At 40.5% G+C, this 14933-nt stretch overlaps 1 long non-coding RNA gene across 2 annotated transcripts in view; it reads right to left on the bottom strand.

Moving 5' to 3' along the window:
- LOC141548369 (uncharacterized) overlaps window positions 1-12934 on the bottom strand; it is a 68101-nt gene extending 55167 nt beyond the window's left edge. The window contains exon 1 of one of the 2 annotated variants that reach the window (XR_012483911.1): window positions 12648-12934. This is a non-coding gene — a long non-coding RNA (uncharacterized LOC141548369). The remainder of the gene's footprint in view (window positions 1-12647) is intronic. The other variant, XR_012483912.1, reaches the window with a different exon arrangement.
- Between the last annotated feature and the right edge of the window lie 1999 nt (window positions 12935-14933).

Below are 14933 nucleotides of genomic sequence, written 5' to 3'. Positions count from 1 at the left end.
CAGTGGGATAGCCCTTTGGGCATAATTACAAATTGTTCTCCAGAATGGTTGGCTCAGTTCACAATTCCACCAACAATGTATTAGTGTCCCCATTGTCCCACATCTCCTCTAACATTTATCATTATTTTTTCCTATCATCTTAGACAATCTGAGGTAGGTAGTGGTACCTCAGAGTTGTATTAATTTGCAGTCTCTAATTAATTTTATCACTTTGGGCTCAAAGAGGGAATAACATATTCACTCAATGGAGTATAGAAATTTATCTTACTCTATAAGGAAGTAGGAGGAGAGAGGGAAAGAAAATGGAGGAGCTGGATAGAAGGAAAGGCTAGGAAAAGGGAAGAGGGGTGATGGAAAGGAGGGCAAGTTGAGGGCAGGGTGGCAGGATACCAAATTTCTTCTATGACACAAATAAGTGATTGATACATAAACCAGGAAGAGCCAAAAGAAAATTACATACCAATCTCCCTAATGAATATTAATGCAAAAATGTTAAATAAAATATTGACAAAGATTATAACAACTTATCAGAAAGATAACACAGTATAACCAAGTAGGATTTATACCAAGAGATACCAGGAAAATTATTGCCATAATGACCAATATCAGTAACAAAACCAAGAAAAAATATATTTTAATCTCAATAGATGCAAAAAAAAAAGTTTTTGACAAAATCCAGCACGTTTCCCTATTAAACATTCTTATTAAAACATTAGAGAACACAGGAATGAAGAGAGTTTTCCTTAAAATAATAAGCAGCATCTACCTAAAACAATCAGCAAACATTGTTTGTAATGGAGAGAAACTGGATGCATTCCCAATAAAATTGGGGTAAAACGAGGATGCCCATTATCACCACTATTATTCAATGTTGTACTAGAAATGTTGGCTTCAGCAATAAGAAAAGAAAAAGAAATTTAAGAAATTATAGTAGGCAATGAGGAAATAAAACTATCACTACTTGCAGATGATGATATACTTAGAGAATCATCCAAAAACCTACTTGAAATAATTAACAGTTTTAGCAAACTATGAAATAAAATGGGTTTTATTATGGGTTATTATGAGTTATATAAAATAAACCCCCAAAAAACCATCAGCATTTCTATATATTACTGGCATAGACTAGTAGCAAGAGTTAGAAAGAGAAATCCCATTTAAAATAATTGTAGACAAAATAAAATATTTGGGTGTCTAACTGCCAGGACAAATCCGGGAACCGTATGAACACAATTATAAAACACTTCTTACATGACAAAGTCAGATCTAAACAATTGGAAAAATGTCAATATGCCTAAATTTGTCTACTTGTTCAGTGCAATAGCAATCAAATTGCCAAAAATGATTTTATAGAGTAAGATAAAAATAACAAAAATTATCTGAAAGAAGAAAAAGGCAAGAATATCAAGCGAATTAATGAAAAAAAAAATACAAAGGATGGTAGGCTAGAAGGATAAGACCTAAAATGATATTCTAAAGCAGCAGTCACCAAAACCATTTGGTCCTGGCTAAGAAATAGAGAGACAGATCAGTAGAATGAATTACGCTCACAAGACATGTTAATCAATGAATAGAGTAATCTAGCATGTCATAAACTCCAGTTTCTGGGATAAGAACTCAGTATTTCACAAAAATTGCTGAGAACACTAGAAAATAATGTCAGAAACTTGACACAGACCTCTAGGTCACACCCTATATCCAAATCAAATCAAAATGGGTATATGATTTAGGTGTAAAGGTGATGTCATAGCAGAACAAGGGATAATTTACCCCTTAGATTGTTGGAGAAGGAGGGAAGTTATGACCAGAAAAGAATTAAAGAACATTATGAAAGGCAAAATGGATAACAGATTACATTAAATTCAAAAGTTTTTTGCACAAGCAAAACCAACAGAAACCAGATTAGAAGGGAAGTCCAAAGCTGAGAAAGAATCTTTCCAGCCAGTGTTTCGGATAAAGGCCTCATTTCTAGAATATATAAAGAACTGTGCCAGATTTGTAAGAATACAAGCCAGTCATTGCTCAATTGGTAAATGGTCAAAGAATAAGAACAGACACTTTTCAGATGAAGAAATTCGGGTCATCTATAGTCACATGAAAACAAATGCTCTAAATCACAATGGACTAGAGAAATGCAAATTAAAACTCACACCTCTCAGGTTGGTTAAAATGGAAAAGATCACTGGAGAGTTAAGTATACAGAGGTGTAAGATGTAATAAAATGAGGTGGAACAGGTTTTAAAAAACGGGACATCTAGTTTTTATGGGCTTTAAAAACCAGAGATCGCAGCAGTGGGAGGGAGCCATGGTGTTTTATGGAATTGGGGGAAAGGGTGACACAGACCTCCATTTCAGGGAAACTGTTTTGGTGGTTGAATGGAGGGTAGACAGAAGTAGAGAGAGACTCGAGGCAGGCAGACCTCCCCAGAAACTACCGCAGAAGTGCAGTGCTGGGTGTCAGAGGATGGAAGGGAAAGTACTGGACAGATGCCGCAAAGGCGAAGGCAAGAAATCTTGGCCACAAATTGGACGAGGGGGAGAGGTAAGAGAGACAAAGTGAGGGTTAGGCTCTTAGGTTGGCGGCCGGAAGGACTGAGAAGATGGTAGTGCTGCTCTCCAGCATGAGAAGGAAGATAGGAAGGGAGGAAGGCTGGGAAGAGCTTAGAGGAGGGGAAAGAAATCACCACATCAGTATTGCATGTTGAATCGGGATCCCTAAGAAATATCCTCTTTTAGATATTTAATAAACAGCCAGAGATCTGAAAGTGGAGGTCAGGGGAGATGGCCAGTAGACATCTGAAGCTCACCAAGTCCAAAGCAGAATTCATTATTTCCCCACATCCGCAACTATTCCATTATTTAACATATTGGATTTAATGAGGAGGAGCTGGAGGGGGATACTCCCCAAGGCAAATCCCATTTTCCCAGTGTCAGGACAGGAGGGAGCCCAATTGAATGAATGGGTGACTAGGAGATAGCTGTGAAGCTGAATGGAGAAGAGAGGGCCATAGAAGAGAGAGGGGGAAAAAAGAGGTTCAGGTGTTTCCTTCCCTTCTCCCACTATCTCTTCCTTGTCTCCTCACCCTAGAGTCACACTATCAGCCCCTCAAGATTCCCCCAAAGCAGCTATGAGTAGTAGGAGAGGGTTGCTCAGCTGGGTGTGTCTGCAATCACCTCCAAATGGGGATCCCTTGACAGAAAGACGGAGAGAATTTAGGGTCAGGGTTAGGGTAAGAGACGGCGGCTACAATCTCTAATTCTAACCTGGGCCTAGCCCGCATCTGGAAGGTGGTCTGGAATGACACTCGAAATCCCCCACCTGAACTGACAGGCCCCTCCCTGACTGTCGGGAACCGGTCAATGGCAAATCCAATCGTACTCCACCACGTGAGCAGTTCCAGTCCAAAAGCAGGTTTCGCCAGCCAGCCTGGGGTGGCTAGGCTGGAATTTACAAGCTGTATCTGAGTTGCACGTCCACCCTAGCTCCGCCCAGCCCCTGCACCCCTGCCCCCACCCAAATTCGTTCTCGGAGCAGCCTCCAAATCTCAGTCTTCCGCCCCAAGCCTCACAAGCCATTTCTTTGGCTTCTGGTTGCCTCCGTTTCTCTCCCTCCCAGCTCTCCATCTCTATGTCTGTCTCCCGCCTTCCCTACGGTCTTTTTCTTCTGACTCTTCTCCTGTTTTTGTCTCTGTCCCCCTCCTTCATCTCTGTTCCTCTTCCTCTGTCTTTCTCTTTCTGTCTCCCTCCCTTGTTCTTCTCTTTCTTCATCTCATCTTGTCTGTCTGTCACCATCTCTTTCTGTCCCAGAACTGTCACTTGCACCATTGCCTTAGTCCCTTGGATGGCATTCTGTGGGAAAGTCTCTTGGAGTCAAGGTGCAAGTTTCCTTTGTTCTCTTCCCCCACCTCCCACTCTCATCCAGGGTGTGGAAGTGAAATTTTTCCCAGTTTCTCTACTCAACACACACACAGACAGGCAGACACACACACACACACACACACACACACACACACACACAATGTTGCTAAGTGCTAGTCAGAGTGGAAAAAGCTGGCCCTCAGAGGACAGTAGTTTGATCCTGCGCTATTGTATTCTGCCTAGTACCATGTCCCCTTGGGTGGGCATTGCTTAAATGCCCTGTGCCCACCTCCAAGAAGCTCTAGATTCCAGTGGCACCCTCCACAAAGCCTGTGCAGAAACGCCACTTGCCTTTCATGGGAACTGTTTGCTAGGGGTTCAGGGGGAAGGCTGGGCAGAAAAGGAGAGACTCACCGGCTGTGTGAGCAAAGAGGGCCGCGCCTGCCAGTCCTACTAAATGTGAAGGGAAGCAACTGGAGCCTTGGGTACCACACTCACCTGGCTCACTCAAGCAGGGAACCGCTTGATGGAATTTGCCTTTTGCCAACAGGTGCTTAGTCACTAAGATGGCTCAAAACCTCTCAAATTCTCCCATCTAATGGAGTGGGAATTGGCCAATAGGATCTCTCCAGACATGAACTACGACGCTAAGCCTTGGGAGCATGAACCAACAAGCCAGACGATCCCTTCTTTCCAGAAGCTCGGTGGAGACACTGAGAGGAGGTTTCCCAGCAAGACCACAATCCTTAGGGGCAGTGGCAAAGAGGCTGATAGAGTATTATTTTGACTGCCCTTCCCTGTGAATAAAGTCACATCCCTTTCAGATGTGGAACTACTTGCCAGTACCAAGGAGTCTGGTATCTAGGGCTTCCCTTTGCAGCTCATCAGAAGACTTGACTTCAGGCTCTACAGCATTTGGGTCTCATTTCCACAAGCGCTGCTGTTCCAGGGCTCTTGTGGTGACACAGTTGGTACAAGGTGTCTCTCCTCAATGTGTTAGCTACAGCCAAGATGGGAGAAGCGCGATTCCTGAGGCTTCGGGACTTAACGTACTGGGCTGGGGGGGGGGGGGGAAGTGTGGCGTTGGGTGGGGGGTCCAGTCTAAGGAGAAGTGGAGGTCCAAAAAGTGTTTTCCAATACTTTCCCTATTTCTTTCATCACTAGAATTTCCCCTCCACAGTCTTTCCCCACCTCATTCCTCAGAGAGACTTTCCACACAAGGAAACTAAAAGGGAGCTAAAAATATCAAGAACCAGATCAACCTATCAAATAAGTCCAAAAAGATTTGAAGAGCTCCACACTAATGGACCTCTCCTTTCTACCGAGGAGTAGCTTCTGTCTGGACTTTCTAATGTCACTTAGTCACTTGTTTTTCTTTTTACTGATCCTGTCTTCATGTTGACTGTTTTCTTGGTAACTTCCCTTCCTGTACATTAGATTGTATAAAGTCCTGGAGCTTGGACTCGCCCAGCCTGTGCATCTGAAATAGCATCCTGTACTGAGATTTTTTTTTTTTTTTTTTTTTTTTTTTTTACACAACATTTTACTCAAAGGCCCAGACAGTTTCTGAAGTGGGAGGTCCTTTGTGCCCAGGAAGGTCTCATGTGCTCCCTGCAACTGGTTATAGTAACACCACGTGAAATGACTAATGCAAGTGTCTCCTGAGTGTTCACCTTTAGAAAGACTGATGTCTTAAGGTTAAAAAAGGAAGGGGAGAGGTAAAAAGATGTCTTACTCGTGGTGGTTAAAGTGGAATCAAATGGTGTAGGGAAATTGTTCTGTCTAGAGTCTTACGTGAGTTAAAGCTCTGACCTGAACTAACTGGTTTTCATCTTATTGTGAAATGTCCTCTCTTTAAGGAATAGTACATATTGTTAGTGAAGATGGCTTGCAAAGTGAAGATATCTCGCAAAGCAGGATGGATTTTTGTGCTTTGGGGTTTTCATCAACAAACGATATAAAAATGTTAATTAAGGTATCACGCCTATAAAACAGCTGTAAAAGAAATGTCGAAAAAATGCACAAAGCAAGCATGGTCCCCCCCCCAAAAAAAAAAAACCGTGAAAAGATACTGTGCCTGCTCCTTTGTAGTGGAGGTCTATAGAAATTACATTATAAATATTATAAATACTTTTTCCTTTATTATACATACTTTCAGATTTTTTCAAATTAATGATTGATTTTACTAATTATTTTTCTCTTCTGACTCTTTTTACTTTCTTTAACAAGTATGTTTTATAAGGGTAGATTGTGGGGAGGGGGGCAGCTAGGTGGCACAATAAATAGAACCCTGGACTTGGAATCTGGAAGGCTCATCTCACTGAGATTATATCTGGCCTCAGACACTGACTAAGCTGCCTGTCCTCTGGTCAAGTCACTTCACTCTGCCTCAGTTTCCTTATCTGTAACATGATCTGAAGAAGGAAATGGCAACCACTCCAAGACTCTGCCAAGAAAACTCCAAATGGAGTCCCAGAGACTTGGACATGACTGAAACAAGTGAACTGCTGTTGTTGCAACATCCTGGTGCCTTTTTCTAGCCTGATCCACTTCCTCTTACTGCCTCCCTGTTAGCACTGAAGGGCAGGAACTTTCTTTGACTTGGTGTTGGGATTTCTAGTGCTTAGTACAGTGCCCGGCTCAGATGAGGCTCTGAACAAATGCTTACTATGCCTTGACTAGTCAAGCTGACGTTTGGAACCTAGCAGGACATTCTTTTCCTAATATTCTGATGCCATGTTCTCCGTGCAGGAGCTTAATGCTGAGAGTAGTAATTCATGTGGATACCTATTCTATTCCAATCAGGATTAATAGATTTGATAGTATAATATCAAAGTTCTGTAGATAAGGTCCCCGAGCAGTGAGCTGCAGATTCCAAGTTTACTTTGCTCCACTCTAGGAAGTTAACTAAAAGGCCCTCCACCCTTGTTTTTTCCCTGTGACAAAGACCAAACTCAGCTTGGCAGAATTACATGGCAAGTCCCCCCAAATATATATTTACCTTTGAACCAATCACTGCTCCCATAGGAGCAGGTGACCATCTTGTGACCACTTGGGTCACTGACTGTGATAGCTTGTACCATTTACTCCTGTCCATCTTATGTGGAGATATTCCTTGTTTCACCCAACTTGTGACCCTGCTGACATATTATTTGGCTTATTCACTGGGATTATTCTATATTTGGCATAGCTGTTCTGGAATGACTGCACATCTCGCCCTACAAGGATAGGGCCCTGGACTTTTTAATAAGGAGCCATTGGCTCAGACCTCTGCCTCAGTCTCTCTTATTGTAGATGGGATAATTTTAATCTCCACAACGTTGATGACCCTAGATGGGACAATGATGCAAGGACCCCCGCCTCTTTTGGCTGGCCACTGCAAGAGACCCGAAAAGGAAATGTACAACAGGTTGGATTTCATCGATGGCTCCTCCATGGACACTGTGGGGTTAGACTCCTCTCAATGTTTGCACCCAAATTGTCTGAGCCGATGGTAAATCTCTTCAAGATTAGTGAGTCTGCCTTGATTTACCCTAAATTCATTTCTACTAAAAAAAAAAAAAAAAAAAAAAAAGGGTCCTTAATTAGGCTAAAAGAGACTATATGAATTTATGATTTAACTCATCTACATTTACAAGCTCTGGAGCACTCAAATTCTATTTCTGTAAAAATTATCTGGCTACATTTTTAATTTTTTAAAAAATAGATTACTATTTTCTTTTTTCCCTCCATTTTTCTTACATTTACTTTAAGATCATGGAGATTCAGCAGTGGAATTCCTCATTTTCAGCGAGCTAGCCACAAAAACTTCCTGCTGGTTGAAATAGATTTTTTTGCCTTTAAATTCTTTTAACAAGGAGTAATTAAATCATTTATGTGATCAATAAAGAAAACTCAAACTGGTTGAGGGGAGACTTTCAGTGTCTCCACAGTGTGGCAAGGAAGCCATCTTATCCTTAGTCCCTTAATGGATAGGGTTTAAGGGAGAGATTTCCCACTCTAATGATCTGATCTAATCTGGGATAGAATTGACCCCCTTAGAGGGAGAGATGTCAAGGCATGTGACTCTCCCAGGGGCAATCCCACCCACTTCTGACCTGAGGAGACTCATTTTAGTTTTACAAAGATGAGGAAAAGGTTAATTTGATTTCTATTTGCTTAGAATTAAATCAGTTATCAGACCTAAATTTTTAGGAAATTTTAGAAGGGAGTAGGTTTACATGTTGGCCCTTAGGCCCTTGTTGACCAGTTTTAGGGCCCTACAGATTAAGCCCCAAAATTAAGAATTAGAAGTATTGGAGAATCTATCAAAACAAATTCCTGAATATTCGTGTTAGCTGTAGGAAAAAACACCCATGTAGGCAGGTCTCTGGCAGTGAGGAAATACCCCTCCTTGTTTCATATTCAAGGGAGGTAATCTCCAGAGGAAATTCTCAGAAGTATCCTTGGGAATTTAGTCCAACTCTCTCAAGGGCAACTTCTCCAAAGCATCGAGGCTCCTGAACACCTACAGAAAAGATGAAGTCAGGCAAGGGGAAATGCATCCTATAGGATCCCAGTTAGGACAGGAATAGACTCCCTGTTGGAAGATAGTTAAAGAAAGAGCTGTATAAAGTTTGGTTTGGAAATGCAAAGCTTTAGGGGATTGTGTTGGCCAAAGTACAGAACTTTTGATGACCTAGAAAGTTATGGAATATTATTGTTCTATAAGAAATGACCAGAATGGGAAATGAGTGTGAACCACTACATAGCATTTCCAATCCCTATGTGTTTGTCTGCTTGCATTTTTGATTTCTTTCACAGGTTAATTTTACATTATTTTAAAGTCCAATTCTTCTTGTGCAGCAAAATAACTGTATGGACATGTATAGATATATTGTATTTAATATCTACTTTAACATATTTAACATGTATGGGTCTACCTGCCCTCTGGGGGAAGGGATGGGGGGAAGGAGGGGAAAAATTGGAACAGAAGCTTTTGCAATTGTCAGTGCTGAAAAATTACCCATGCATATGCCTTGTAAATAAAAATAAATAAATAAATACTTTTTAAATCGAAAGGAAGGAAGGAAGGAAGGAAGGAAGGAAGGAAGGAAGGAAGGAAGGAAGGAAGGAAGGAAGGAAGGAAGGAAGGAAGGAAGGAAGGAAGGAAGGAAGGAAGGAAGGAAGGAAGGAAGGAAGGAAGGAAGGAAGGAAGGAAGGAAGGAAGGAAGGAAGGGGAAGGGGAAGGAAAGGAAGGGGAAGGGGAAGGAAAGGAAGGGGAAGGGGAAGGAAAGGAAGGGGAAGGGGAAGGAAAGGAAGGGGAAGGGGAAGGAAAGGAAGGGGAAGGGGAAGGAAAGGAAGGGGAAGGAAGGAAAGGAAGGGGAAGGAAGGAAAGGAAGGGGAAGGGGAAGGAAAGGAAGGGGAAGGGGAAGGGGAAGGAAAGGAAGGGGAAGGGGAAGGAAAGGAAGGGGAAGGGGAAGGGGAAGGGAAGGGAAGGGAAGGGAAGGGAAGGGAAGGGAAGGGAAGGGAAGGGAAGGGAAGGGAAGGGAAGGGAAGAAAAGGGAAAAGAAGGGAAGAAGGGAAGAAAAGAAAAGAAAAAAACCAGAAGGATGATTTCAGAGAGGCCTGGAGAGACTTCCATGAACTGATGCTGAATAAATTGAACAGAACCAGGAGATCATCATACATGGCAACGGCATTCTAATGGACAATCTTCAACAATGAGAAAATTCAGACCAGTTCCAACGGTTTTGTGATGGAGAGAACCATCTGTACCCAGAGAGAGGACTATGGGGACTGAATGTGAGTCACAATACAGCATTTTCACCTTTTTCGTTGTTGCTTGATTTTTTTCTTTCTCATTTTTTTTCCTTTTGGATTTGATTTTTTTTCTTGTGCAACATGATAAATATAGAAATACATTTATAAGAGCTGCACATGTTTAATCTATATTGGATTACTTGTTTCAGAAAGGGGGTGGGGGAGGGCAAAAAATCTGGAACATAAGATTTTACAAGGGTGAATGTTGGAAACTATCTTTGCATGTGTTTTGAAAATAAAAAAACAATTATCCAAAAAAAAGTAGTCTTTTTAGGCATTAGATATGTTTAGGAGAGATTCAGTGAAATAGGAATTCAGGGAAGTATTAAAATAAGAAAACCTTAGGAAATATTATAGGAGAAATCAGATTGAAAATCTCCTGAGCCTAAATAATTACACCTCATAATTTCAAAAGGAAACACATTAGCTAAGCCTGGAGTTTTTCTAGTTTTAAATTTGGGGGCATCAATCTATGAAATTGATTTTAATTTTAATATAGACTCTTAAGGAATACTCAGAAACCGTAGTTAAAGTTGGCATAAGTTTATCATAGAAAGGACGATTTATTATTAGAAGTCAGAATAAGGAAATAGACCATCTTCTGAGAAGAAAAATGTGGGTAGAATTGGAATTCATTTAACCTTCTGTTGTTTGCTGCTTTAAAACAACCAACCTGACGGCAGCAAGTAGGCCTGATGGGGACTCTGATTGAAGGTGAAGTCCTGGCAGAAAAAGAAAACTTGTTCTGAAATCAGAAGGCAAGGATACCACTGAATTGAAATCACTTTAGGTAAATTAAAAACACAGTAAAATTTGTGATGAACTCAATTGGTTACTGAATAGAAGTTCAAATTGTATAAGAAGCCTATAAAGAATTATTGAGGGGCAACTAGTCGGTGTACTGGACAGAACATCTGCCCTAAAGTCAGGAGGCCCCGAGTTCAAATTTGACCTCAGACACTTAACACTTCCTGGCTGTTTCCCTGGGCAAGTCGCTTAACCCCAGTTGCCTCAGGGAAAAAAGGAATTATTGAAGGGATTGAGACTTTTGCATAAAATATAAATACAGATAGGAATAAACTAAGTGCATGCTTAATAGAGGGTGCTCAGATTAGAAACAATCAAATAAAATTGAACATATGGCTTAAAAAGGTACAGAATCCTGAAATTCGGAAAGAGGAAAGCAGAACTTGCAAATTATTGAAAGAACAAAATCAATAGACTTAACTCTCGGAGTGATTTGAAAAGAGAGGGCTTAAAAATTTCATCCCAGGCCTGCAGAAAAGTATGACCTCTATTAGTTTTCCAGTAATGCAATTGGTCACATGCCTGTGCCCCAGTTGGGCTTTGGCTGAATCCCTTGGGCACTGGCAAAATAGCTGGATGAATATCCTGCCGGCATAAAAGAGGTTGATTTTGAGAAGATAGATGATTTCTTCGCTAATGTCATCTTGCTAGCTAAAATCTGCGACCAAGAAAAGAGGAAAGAGGAGCTTCTGCAGAAGGGGCTGGTCTTGAGTAGATTTGCCCAGCACTTACGCCAAAGAACAAAACAAAACTAGGTGTTTGTAATTAAGATTTGCCTAAAAGCCCTCAAAGATACGGGCAGGAGCTCCGCGTGCATAACCCTTACAGAACCAGGTACGGGCAGGAGTAACCCTTACAGAACCAGGTACGGGCAGGAGTAACCCTTACAGAACCAGGTACGGGCAGGAGTAACCCTTACAGAACCAGGTACGGGCAGGAGTAACCCTTACAGAACCAGGTACGGGCAGGAGTAACCCTTACAGAACCAGGTACGGGCAGGAGTAACCCTTACAGAACCAGGTACGGGCAGGAGTAACCCTTACAGAACCAGATACGGGCAGGAGTAATCCTTACAGAACCAGGTACGGGCAGGAGTAACCCTTACAGAACCAGAAAGGGATTGATTAGCGAGACTAAGTAGAAGAAAGAGTAGTGCTACGCAGGGAAATAAGCCAAGTTTGCAGGGCGGTGGATGGGTAAAGTTGGACTGTGCAGTGGCGGTTTGAAAGTAACGGGTTTGGGAATTTTGAAAACAAAATTTCTGAGGGCTTTAACTCCATCAGGACCATTCCAAAGCAAGGCTCCCCTCATAGTGGCTGCACGTGTTCCCTCCCCCATTCAATATTAAGATTACAAAGCACATTTCATAAAACGCACCTTGTGTAAAGTGAAATGTAGTTATTGCCACTAGGCATTATAAAGCAAAATAGGCTGCGTTGGAGATATTCTGATTGTAGCAAATTAAAGAAGCCCATCAAGGGGAATAAGACCTATCTACACCTGTTTCCTAGGGGTGTTGGGAGAAACCCACAGTGATGAAGCCCCTGACACGGTTGTGGAAAGGATGAGGTCTAGATCAGGCCCGCTGAGGACGTTTATGGGCCCCGCCGGGTTAGGGCAAATGGGCTGAGGGGCGGAGACAGAGTGGGAGGTCTTTGTTTTTACTCTAGTCGGGCCCTCCCAGTCTGAGGGACAGGGAGCTGGCCCCCTATTCTAAAAGTTTGAGGACCACTGCGACCTTGGAGGAATACAATTGAGCAGGATGTTGGCCTATTTATAGGTATCTTTTCTACATGGGATGGAATATTAACAAAATTGGGAAAATATGGGCTCAACGTATTAAAGTATTCCTGAAACAGACTTGAGCAACTTTTAAGGCCCAGGAAAAAGCCTGGCATGTGGTGGCTACTATAGAAAGCAGTATGATTGGCATGAAAATGCCAGGGGAGAAGAAGATAAATGACTTTCTATGAGTTGATAAGTTTAAATAAAGCTATTCATCTTTTTATCATATGCTTGGTGATGTTTTAAATGCAAGCAGGTTTAAAAAAAACCTGTAAAGTGAAGTAAAATTCTTCCTCTTTTCAACTGGAATACTGTTACATTATAAATATATCTCTAATATTATTATTGGAGTACATTTAAAAAACAGAACATAATAATAATAGTAAATGACTTACTGTTGGGGAAAAAGCATGGTAAACTCCTCCTAGGCCATCTTGGTGAGGTTCCTTGGAATGGGCCCTCCTGACAGGATATTGTGAAACTGCAGCACTGCTATTGGAGGAACTAGGTCCCCTCCCACCCAAAGTGAAGAAATAATATTTTTGAATAGTAAAGTGGAGGTCATTTTTAATGTCATTACTGAACCAACTATTCACTGTATATGAACTTTAATGAAGAAGTCGAAACAGCAGTACCATTCTAAACAGATCTCTTGGGTCTGGGTGACTGAGGAAGAAGGTCAGGCGCTCCTTCCCAGAGCTTCCATCACCAGCTATACTTTTAGTTCGGAAAGAGTTGTGATTGTATCACAAATGGGAGGATAGATTTAATTAAGCAAGAGAAAGTTACTTCAGATACTGCCCCTATTTGTCCAATTTGTGGCATTTTTAATTAGCTTGCCTTTTCAAGTTACATTGACCATCTGCTAGCTTGCACCACTTTGAGCACTTATAAAAGATTAGGATTGTGCCCCAGTCAATCCTTGACCAAGATTGAACTGTTCTCTAGTTCTAAAGCTATAGCTCCGTCTGACCCTGTAACCTTCACCAAGGAAATTGTGCCCAGGTATGACCTACTCGTCTACAAGGGCTCTGTTGAGAGAATCTCATCTCAGCCTGATCCCAAATCTATTCTAGAAATGGTCTGATGCTCTCCCTTTGTCTTTATCTGCAGACCAAGGTGGGAAATGATAGTTGAAAACAATTCTAGATGAGATATTGAGGCTAATATATGAGAAAAACAACAATTATCTAGCCGTAAGTCATAATTGGTAAAATTTTGCTATTTGAGGAAGAGTCTCTTGAGACTTCAGTTTGCTGCTATCCTAAATCTTGAATCCAAGTATAAGTGTCTTGACCCTGCATAAAGCTGCTGGTTCATCATTCAAGGGAAATACCATATGCCCCCTGCAATCTGAGGACTGCCACAGGTGGATATCTGTCCCTGGGAAAGTCAGAGAAAAACGAAGTAGGATTCTATTGACTTAAATCTTGGTGAATAAGAAAATTTGTTATCCTGGCCATGAAATTTTGTCATACAATTGGCTGCTTATGACTCATACCTGAAATCAAACAGGACTAATGTTGCTACATCCCTGCCTTTCCTCTCACATAGTAAATTTCACTGATAAGGACAAGTATTAAAAAAGGAAGAAAAAAAGGAGATGAACCCTAGTAATGATTAGTTACAGATACTAGAATAGGAAGGGATCATTTTGAATTGTCATTTGAATCGCAGATAATAGAGACCATGAAGTCTTACAATTGGTGAGTTATTTAGTTTATATGCAACCATCCTAAAACATTCTTTCATTATACTAAAAGTAGTAGATGTCACAATAAAAAAGGAACACAATTTCCAAAATTAAATTAAGAATTTTACATGTAAAATATTGTTTGAACCATCTATCTAATAATATTAAGATAAAGACGCATTTCCCAGTTCAGACACTTATTATATAACAATTGAAATTCTTTAAAATTTTAGGTGAATATTGTATTTTCAATATACTAATTGCTCTTATAGCTCTATTTCATATTGACATTGAGTTAAGTTTTAGCATTTGAGACAGATATAGAAGGAGGAAGCTCCTTTAAAGCTTGCGTAAGAGCATGGCTTGTTTTAGAAATATAAAATTAAATATCTTCTAAGTTTTATCTACATTAAGGGTATATGATCCTGGAGCATATACAATAGAGCTATTACAATAAGATACAGGTATAAAATGTGAGCTAATTAGTCTAAAATTTTAGCCCTTCCTAAATTAATGAGGATAATTGTGATCAGTTAATGGGACCAAATTGTTGTTCTATTAATTATTCAGCAGAAACATCTTTAAATAAAGAGAATGACAGAATATCTGGTGTTGCCTAAATAGGAAAAATCAAATTTATTTGGGCTTATTATTATCACCTGAATGTTGAGATGTCTTGAAAAGCAAATGTGTTTTGTACACTGTCTTGAAATAACTACTCAATGCATTTATCCATCCTATCCCAGAATTTTGGGGGCAACTTTTAAATAAATTCAGCTGTGTAGTAGAGGTCATCAGCATTTTAAAAGATAGGATGAATAATAATTATTAATTGTTTTAATTTATCAATAGCAATTATGCATTATTTATTTATATTTATTTTTAGAATCACTTTATTTTACATATTTTTATATAAATTTATATTTACTTATACACATTCATAATAATTAATTAGCAAAATCATCCTCCTGAGGGAATGATGAGGAGT

The sequence above is a fragment of the Sminthopsis crassicaudata genome, chromosome X, assembly GCF_048593235.1.
Source record: "Sminthopsis crassicaudata isolate SCR6 chromosome X, ASM4859323v1, whole genome shotgun sequence".
Taxonomy (NCBI): Eukaryota; Metazoa; Chordata; class Mammalia; order Dasyuromorphia; family Dasyuridae; genus Sminthopsis; species Sminthopsis crassicaudata.
Note: the sequence above shows the minus strand (reverse complement) of the source record. Positions and strands in the feature narration are given on the sequence as shown.